A 10,309-nucleotide genomic window follows, 5' to 3' on the forward strand; every position below is an offset into this window, starting at 1 on the left:
GCTCAGTGTAACACACTGAGCCACCCAGTCGCCCCAAATAAATAAATCTTTAAAATAATGCATAATGTCATGTGTCCCCCATTACAGCGTCATGCAGAATAGTTTCACTGCCCTCAAAATCCCCTGGGCTCAACCCATTCATTCTTTCCCTGGGACCTGGTGCAACCATGAATGTTTTTACTGTCCCTCTAGTTTTGCCTTTTCCAGAATGTCATATAGTTAGTCATACAGTAAGTAGCCCTTCCTTAAGTCAGACTGGCTTCTTTTACTAAACAGTATGCTTTTAAGGTTCCTCTGTGTCTTTTTGTGGATTAATAGCTCATTTCTTTTTAATGCTGAATAATATTCCATTGTATGAATGTACCACAGTTTGTTTATCCATTCACCTTTGGAAGGGCATCCTGGTTGCTCCCAGGTTTGGCAGTTGTGAATAAGGCTGCTATAAACGTTCATGTGGAGATTTAGTACACTGTTTTCCAGCTTGCTTTTTTCAGTCACATTATGAATGGCTTTTAGTATTGTAAACATAGATCGATATCATTTTTTAAAAAGTTTTATTTGACAAAGATCACAAGTAGGCAGAGAGGCAGCAGAGAGAGAGGGGGGCGGGGAAGCAGGCTCCCTGCCAAGGAGAGAGCCCAATGCGGGGCTCGATCCCAGGACCCTGAGGCCATGACGTGAGCCGAAGGCAGAGGCTTTAACCCACTGAGCCACCCAGGTGCCCCAATTGATATATTTTAATGGCTACATAAGAGTCTATCCCAGTTTATTTCAGCAGCCCCTGCTGTTAAACAGAGAGCTTGTCGTCTCTGATTCTGACCCCATAAATCTGCCCCAACTAGTTGGTCTACACTTGATAGTATCTTGTAGATAAGGCCTGGCTGCCTAAGTCTTGTGTTCGAATCCCAGACGCCTCCCTTACTTACTGGGTGACCTTGGGGCAAAATAATTCATTCCCTATAATTTGGCTCCTCATCTGCGAAATGGAAATAATACTTGGGCTTATTGTGAAGATGTAATGAGCTGATACATGTGGAGTGTTTAGGACAGTTTAGAACCTGGCACATATAAACCTGTAGTAAAATGTAGCTCTTGTAACAGACAAGCAACACAGAACTTGAAAAGCTAGGGTGTCGTATAGTCTTTGATGGATGCTGGTTAAGTCACAAAGAATGTTGAGGTGCTAATGATGAAGGGAGAGGCTGAGAGCCAGGCTCTAAAATCTTCAGTGAGGGGCACCTGGGTGGCTCAGTCAGTTAAGCCCCAGCTCTTGATTTCAGCTCAGATCATGATCTCAAGGTTTTGAGATCAGACACTGTGGGGCTCCACGCTCGGTGGGGAGTCTGCTTGAGATTCTCTCCCTCTCCTACTGCTCCTCCTCCTCTCTCTCTCTCTCTCTCAAATCAATCAATCAATCTTAAAAAATAAAATCCTCAATGAGTGAGGGACAGTAGCCAGCCGGCTGGTAGAAGGCTTCAACAAGAGTATAGGCTGGTGTAGTTTAAGGATGCAAACTTATAGGAAACAGTGGTTTTGTAGAGAAAAAGAAAGATAATTAGTCTATAAAAGTCAAAGAAGAGCAAGGGGGACCCCTAGCCCACCCCTGGGCTTGTGATTTATGGGGGATAGGAGAAAGACCAGCTGCTGCATGAGAGGGCTCTAAGAAGAGTAATGTTCTCAGGCAGAACCAGATTTCAGTGAAAGTGAGAAGGAAAATGAATGTTTGGAGACAAGATTTATTATTTACTTAGGACATAGTGCTGAGGGCAGACCTGAGGTTCAGGTCACAGTGGAAGACTAGGGAAGTTAGGAAGAGCAGGAGGTTGAATTAAATTAAGGGGTGTACCTAAGAGTCTACGTGATGGTGGATGGCCATCAATGGAGGTTGACTTTTTATTACTTTTTAGAAATTTTAATTTTGAATTTAATTTACTTTTTAATTTGAAAAATCTATCATGATTGTATGATTCATCTCCTTTATTCTGTTCATATCATAAGCTTAAATGATTAATTTAAATTTATGCCAACCCTTCTTTGACTAACACAAACTTTTCAGGTATGTGTGTGCTTTTTTTAATGTATTGTTGAATTCACTTTGCTGTTATTTTGTTTAGGATTTGATAGGCATCTGTGTTCGTTAGCAAGATTGCCTTACACATTTCCTTTCTTCTGATATCCTTGGTGGGCTTTTTTTTTTTTCCTCTTTTTTTCCGACTTGTCGGAAAGAGAGAAAGAGCACAAGCAGTGGTAGTAGTAGGCAGAGGGAGAAGCAGGTTCCCCGCTGAGCAAGGAGCCCTATGCAGGACTCAATCCCAGGATCCTGGGGTCATGACCTGATCCCAAGGCAGAGGCTTAACTGACTGAGCCACCCAGGCATCCCCATTCATGATAGGTTTTAGTAGCAAGGTTATCCTGTCCTGGCCTCATAATTTGAGTTTGGTTATGTTTCCTCTCTTCTATTTTCTGAACAAGTATATGTAATCATGATATTTTTCTTTCTTAAATATTTATTAGAATTTGCCAGTGAAGCCATCTGGGACTAGAGTTTTCTTTGTTGGAAGATTAAAATTACGGCTTCCATTCATTTAATAGACATAGTATCATTTAGATTTTCTATTCCTCCTTTTGTTGGTTTTTGTAAGGTGTAGGTTTTTTTCTTAAAGATTTTATTTATTCATTTGACAGACAGAGATCACAAGTAGGCACAGAGGCAGGTGGAGAGAGAGGAGGAAGCAGGCTCCCTGCCTAGCAGAGAGCCCGAGGCGGGGCTTGAGCCCAGGACCCTGGAATCAGGGCCTGAGCCAAAGGCAGAGGCTTTAACCCACTGAGCCACCCAGGCGCCCCTGTAAGTTGTAGTTTTGTAGCATCTATCTCAAACTCAGATTTTCAATGTATTTGAGGACATTGGTTGTTCATCATCTTATTATCTTTATAATATCTGTAGGATCTGTAACTCCATCCTTTTCTGATTCCTAATATTGGTAATTAATGCCTTCTTTCTTTTACCAGTTTTCCTAGGGGCTTTTACATTTTATTAATGTAAACCCAGAACTGTCCTTTGACTTTGATCATCCCATGTATTTTATTTTTTGTTATTGTTGCCTGACCTTCTTCTCTTAACTTTATAGATTCCTTTATACTTTTAAACGTTTAATTCATTGAAACACGGAGTCACCATATGACCCAGCATACACTTCAAAATATATTCAAGAGAAATGGAAACATATGTTCACTCAAAAACTTGTACATAAATGTTCATAGCAGCATCATTCATAATAGCCCCAAAGTGGAAACAAGCCAAATACCACCAACTGATAACGGAAAAACAAAATGTGTTACATCCATACTGTATTAGCCTGCTAGGGCTGCCATCATGAAATATACTACATTCTGGCTTAAACAATGGAAATTCATCCTCTCGCAGTTCTGGAGGCTGGAAGTTCAAGATCAAGATTTGGCACGTTTGATTTCTCCTGAGGCACCTCTCCTTGACTTGCAGATGACACTTTGTCTCCTCACAGGGCTTCTTCTCTGTCCGTGGGCACCCTTGGCACCTCTTCCTCTTCTTCTAAGGAGACGGGTTCTATTGGATGACAGTCCCACCCCTTTATGACCTCACTCAGCTCTTCATAAAGACCCTGCCTTCAAATATGGTAACATTGGGGTTAGGACTTCAACAGATGAATCTGGGGGGAGGCACAAATCAGTTCATAACAACCTTGTTGCGTGTCTGTTACTTTTCGTTGCTGTAAGGAATTCTTTGTGGGAATATGCCATGTTTTATTTCTTTGTACTACTATGACGGGCGTTCGGCTAGTTTCCAGTTTGGGGGTATACGAAGGTGCTGTTAGTTAGGGTCCGTGATCAAAGGAACGAGACTGACACAAAGCGAAAATCAAACAAAGCTTTATTTCACGCCAAGCATCGAAAATCAAACTGACTGGTAGGGGCCATCTCTTACGAAGAGACAACGACGATGACCCCGACAAGGCCGCTCCCAAGAAGGCTGCTCTGCAGACGAGGCCACTCGCCAACGAGGTCGCTCCCCAGACAGGGCCACTCCCCGGAATGAGGCTGCTCCGGCAAGGCCACTCCCCGGACAGGCTGCTCCCAAGAAGAGGCCGCTCTAGCGAGGCCGCTCGCAGGCGGGGCTGTGGCCCAGGGCAGCGAGGCCGCTTGGCGGGGCCGCAGCTCGGTGGTGGAGAGGCCACTCGCGGTGGCGAAGCTTCTGGCAGGGAGGCTGTTTGCCGCCACACCACTGCCCAGGACTACCACGACCATGACGACCAGGAGGCTCCCGACCACTACCCTAAGGGCTATCCCAAGGGCTATCCCAAGGGCTATTCTAAGGGCGATCCTAACAGTTATTCTAACTCCTCCTACTCCTCCCCCCACCCCAGCCTCACAGACTAACCTTTATGGAGGTGGTTGAGCCCGGCCCACACACAGGTGGCCAATGAGATTTCAACTCACCACAGTAAATATATGCACACCCCACTGATTGGATGTCTCCATCTGGCCTGACCCGCCCCTATATCCGGGGTTTGCAAGTACCGTTCCTCTGGGAGGGGCAGGCCCTTACAGTGCCTTTATGAACAGTCTGTATGTTTTAGGTGAACATTGAACATTTCTGTTGGATATATTGGGGCACCTGTGGGGCACAGTTAAGCTGCAGACTTTTGGTTTCAGTTCATGTTGTGATCTCAGGGTCATGAGATTGAGCGCCGGGTAGGGCAGAGTCTGAGATTCTCTTTCCTACCCCCTCCCAGTTCTGTCTTTCTCTCTCTAAAATAAATCTTCCAAAGAAAACATTTCATTTCATCTTGATATATATACCTAAGAATTACCGGGTCCTTATTTTCAGCTTTACTAGATACCGACAAACGTTTTCCCCTTACATCAGTTTCCACTCTTTCCAGCAGTTTCTGGGACTTCTGTTTGCTCAGCATCTTTGTCAATACCTGCTATAATATGATCTTTTTTTTTTTTTTTTTAAATTTTTTACTTAATTCTGGAGGTAGTTTGAAATATCTTACAATTTTAACCAGTATTTCCCTAGGGACTAGTTGAATACCACTTCTGTGTTTCCTGGCCTTTGGAATATGATTTATGGTAAAGTGGTTGTTCATATTCTGTCATTTTGTTATTGCTTTGTGGGGGTTTAAAATCTATTCTGGCCACATAAAAACATCCTTTGTTGTTGAAAAGATCTTCTTACACACTGTGGTTTGCCATTTTACCATCTTTTGACTAGCAACCACTTTCATTCTTAATATAGCCCCATCTATCCTTTCCCTCTATATATCAGCCCATTATTTTGGTCCTGTCTTTTTCTTTTTTTAAAAAAATAGGCTCCACAGCCAATGTGGAGCCCAGTGCGGGGCATGAACTCATGGCCCTGAGATTAAGACCCAAATTGAGATCAAGAGTCGACACTTAACTGACTGAGCCACCCAGGTGCCCCATGTTTTGGTCTTATTTTGAAAAATATTTACAGGGGCACATGGGTGGTTCAGTCAGTTAAGCATTGAACTCTTAGTCTTGGTGCAGGTCATGATCTCAGGATCAGCAGATTGAGCCCAGCATGGAGTCTGCCTGGGAGTCTCTCTCTTCTTCTCCCTCTGCCCCTCCCCCATTCTCTCTCTCAAATAAATACATAAATCTGTAAAACACAAATAAAAATAAATTTAAAATCTTTACATGCTAAAAGTTTGTGAATATATTCTGTTATTCTTTCTAAAAGTGCTTTTACTCTCCCCTCTATATTTAATTCTGCAATCGGTTGGAATTATTTTTCATGTGTGACCTAAGAGAGGGAACAAAATTATTTTTTCCATATAAACATCCAATTAACCTGGCACTGTATATTGAAATATATTCTTTCTCCAATGTACTGCCATGTTATCTTAGCTATAAATTAGGTAACCAAATAAATATCTATTTGTTGGTTTATTTGTTTATGTTAGGATGATATATTTTATGATTCTGTTTCTAACGTCTATTAGCTTGAATTTTTTTTTTTTAAGATTTTATTTATCCATTTGACAGAGGTCACAAGTAGGCAGAGAGGCAGGCAGAGAGAGAGAGAGGAGGAAGCAGGCTCCCCACTGAGCAGAGAGCCCGATGTGGGGCTTGATCCTAGGACCCTAGGATAATGACCTGAGCAGAAGGGAGAGGCTTTAACCCACTGAGCCACCCAGGTGCCCCTATTAGCTTGAAATTTATATCCTTTTTTATTATGTTATTAGTGGTTACCCCAATGATTACAAATGAATCAGTGACTTACCAAAGTCTAATATTAGTTGATAGTTTTGCCTTCTTCCCAGATAACATAAGGAATTTACTTTAAGTCCATTTATCATCCTGCCCAACCAATGTGATTTTTTAAATGCATTTTAATTCCATATATATTTCAAACTTCATAAGATCTCCTCCTCCCCCTTCTTCTTTTTCTTTTTCTTCTTATTAGCAATCAGTAGTCAACTAGATTTATTTATTTTTCTGCTTGTTTTGTTGCTCTTCATTTCTTCTTGTATTTCTGTATTTCCATCTGATACCTTTTTTCCATTTGCCCGAGGAACACTCTTTTGGGTTCCCTTTCAAATCTGCTGGTGATGAAGTCTCTGAATTTTTCTTTGTCTGAAAATGTTTTTACTTCATCTTCAATCTTGAAGAGTGTTTCTGTTGGGTGTAGTATTTCAGTTCTCTGATGATATTGTCGCATTGTATTTTGGACTTCAGTGTTTTTTTGAGATTTTGTATGTCATTCTAATCACTACTCCTTCAAAGGAAAGCTGTCTATTTTCTTCCTTCCTTCTTTCCTTCCTTTTTTTTCTTAAGATTTTATTTATTTGAGAGAAAGAGAGAGAGAGCCTGAACAGGGGGGAAGGGCAGCAGGAGAGGGAGAAATGGACTCCCTGCTAAGCAGAGAGACTGACAGTGGGACTTGATCCCAGGACCCTGAGATCATACTGAGCCACCCAGGCACCCCCAAAAGCTGTCTATTTTCTGTCCAGAGATTTTCTTTGTGTCTGAGTTTGTGGTTTGTCTAGATGTGGTTTTTTTGTTTTTTTTTTTGTTTGTTTGTTTGTTTGTTTCACATCTTCTTTTGGGAGTTTGTAGAATTCTTACATCTGTGACTTGGTGTCTTTCATCAGCTCTAGAGTCTTCTCAGCCATTGTTTCTTCAGGTGTTTCTGTGTGATTTCTTTTTCCTTTATGTAAGGGACTCCAATTACATGTTTGTTAGAACTTCTCAGCATATTGCTTGTTTTATTTCTACATTTTATTGAATTTTGACTCTCCATGCAATCTGGATATTTCTTCAGTTCTGTTTTTCTCCTCAGCTTTGTCTCCTCTGTCATGAATTCCATACACTGAGTTCTTATTTGTTGGTTATGGTATTTTTCACATCTAGAATTTCTATTTGGTCCTTTTTTATGGTTTTTAGTTTTTGATGAAATTCTGAGGGAATACAAAGTGTTATTGACATAGTCACAAGCAGGTAGGTTCTTGCCCTAAGACTGACTTTGGAACCATCTGAGGAGCTGTCAGAATCTATTTCAACATGGATTGTGCGTAGGCAGTGAACAAGCTCTCTGTTAACCATCAAAGAGCTTCTTGGTTAATGGATGGAAATTCCAACGTGAATGGACAACATCCTGTCTGGAAGGCGCCACTCCGATTAAAAACAGTTAAAAACAAATTAGCTCAGGAGGCCTGGGTAGCTCAGTCAGTTAAGTGGCAGACTCTTGGTTTCAGCTCAGTCATGATCTCAGGGTCTGGAGATCAAGGCCTACCTCAGGCTCTGCTCTCAGCAGGGAGTCTGCTTGTGAGTCTCTTCCTCTGGCTCACCAACCACCCCCAAGAACGTTCTCTCTTTCTCTCTGTCAAAAAATAAATAAAACTTAAAAAAAAAAAAAAAAAAAGAGGGGTGCCCAGGTGGCTCAGTGGGTTTTTAAAGCCTCTGCCTTTGGTTCAGGTCATGATCCCACAGTCGTGGGATGGAGCCCCGCATTGGGCTCTCTGCTCAGCGGGGAGCCTGCTTCTCCTTCTCTCTCTGCCTGCCTCTCTGCCTACTTGTGATCTCTGTCTGTCAAATAAATAAAAATAAAATCTTAAAAAAAAAAAAAAGAATAGCAAATCAGCTCAGTGGACTGAGTTACATGCTGGTTTGCCTCTCTGAGTTTTTACTGACTCATTGCAGGAGTGGTCAAGTGCCTGGCCATATGATGAGGCAGTAAGGCAATGGAAAACTGGCTTATTAAAGGGTTGCTGGGGTTCCTGGTTAGCTCAGTTGGTAGAGCACACGACTCTTGATCTCAGCATTGTAAGTTTGAGTCCCATGTTTGGTATAGAGATACCTTAAAAAAAAACAAATAAAGGAATGCCCACTTATGGAAGCCATCATGGGAAGTTTTTTTTTTTAAAGATTTCACTTATTTTGTGAGAGAGAAAGAGAGAGAGCATGCACACAAGCTGGGGGAGGGGACAGAGGGAGAAGCAGACTCTACGCTGGGCCCTATAGAGGACTCAATCCCAGAACCCTGGGATCATGACCTGAATCAAAGGTAAACACGTATCCGAATGAGCCACCCAGGTGCCTCAGCATAGGAGTTTGAGGGGTGCATTAAAGTATAACATGCCAGTGTCCACCTTATTTGTGCTGGGTTGTAACTTATAAAGATGACTGAGCGATGACACTTGGAGGCTAACGCCACCAAAAGATTTTCATTATTTTATTTCCTGAGACAGGGTGTGTGACACCACACAGGGCTATATGAAGAAGCATTAGTGCTGGTCAGGAGGCAGAGACGAATGAAGGGAAAGCCCAGGCCGCAGCGTTTATTAGAGGTTCCATGGAGAAGGTGAGGCAAGGCAGGGTGGCTGTCTTCGGGTTGGCTTGTTTGATCAGATGAACTTCGGGATACAGGGGCTGTCCCTAGTTGTGTGGTCCCTGGCCCTGGGTGGCTTGGGGTGGAGGATGTTGGTGTGACGTGTCAGAGCAAGATAAGGAGGGCTTCAGGTAATGGGCTCCAGGTCCCAGGTGAGATGTAAACAACTGGGGCTCTCAGTTTGGCCCTGAGATTAATGGTGCCAAACAGACGAATATGGAGTCTAAGAAAACACAAACTGAACATCATTAGAAGAAGCCCCTTTCAGGATCAGAAGGTCATTGGAACCAGTGAGTAAATATCCTGACATGCTCATGTAGGTAGCATGTGGGTCCATGAATAAATGGACATGGGAAGCTCCAACAATGCAGAATGGGGCTGGATTTAGACGTATTCTTTGTGTACCCTCTGAGGTGCAGAATGCCAATAAGAACTGTTCTGTCTCCCAACAAGAAAGACAGAGATTGTGGATGGGTGTGGGGGGAGATTTCCTGGGGAGAAGGCCCTGAACATGGCTGCCAAGTGAGACTGATGCTGGTGGCACGAGAAGGCTGCAGGTGGGTCTTGGCAAGAGTGAACACGCCCTCTGGCTGGGCTTTGCCTACGCAGCTCAGAGTGCTATAGAAAAACGAGAACTTCAGACATTCCACCAGTCTAAACTCCCAAGTCACATTTCTTCAGACCAAGGGACATGCTCTGTAGCCCATAATGTCCAACAATGGGCAGACAGTTCTCCTCCTCAGAATCACGGTCTAATAGGGAGTTGGAATGGAGAGTGGGAAGCACTTGCTAGACTAGCATTGTTGCCCGTGGTCTAGACCAGCACAGTGGCCGAGCCTAACTTCCCTTCCAAAGGTGGAAAGACTTGGGTATAAATGGAAGGATGAATTAGTAGCTGAGGGCAAAGGAATGAATGAATGTGTTAGGCAAAGAAGGAAATCTGGTATTACATTAACACCTTGAAAGAAGCCTGGAACAAGAGATAATCATTGACTCTTAGCTTGATGATACCAGATGCCTGACAGGGTGAGCCAGCATGGCTGAGACCACTCTTACTTTTGGAACCTGACAGGAGCAAATGGAAACCTCCAAACCTGAGTGATATTGCCTTGGGACACATCTTGGTCATATGATCAATGATGGACCGGACTAATGATTAGTACCTGAATGAAGGGGACTCTAGTGTTAGGCTGATATCTTTTTAATTTTATTTTTCTGGTTATATCTACCATAGTGTGATGATGATATAACATTGTCACTGTTGGCAAAACTATAATAATGACCTTGACATTCAGATGTATTGGGAAATTGAATTAAAATCTTCTCATCCCAGGATGCCTGGGTGGCTCAGTTGGTTAAGTGGCTGCCTACAGCTCGGGTCATGATCTCAGGCTCCTGGGATCGAGTCCCGCATCA

Source organism: Mustela nigripes, chromosome 13 (assembly GCF_022355385.1).
Source record: "Mustela nigripes isolate SB6536 chromosome 13, MUSNIG.SB6536, whole genome shotgun sequence".
In the NCBI taxonomy this organism is placed as follows: Eukaryota; Metazoa; Chordata; class Mammalia; order Carnivora; family Mustelidae; genus Mustela; species Mustela nigripes.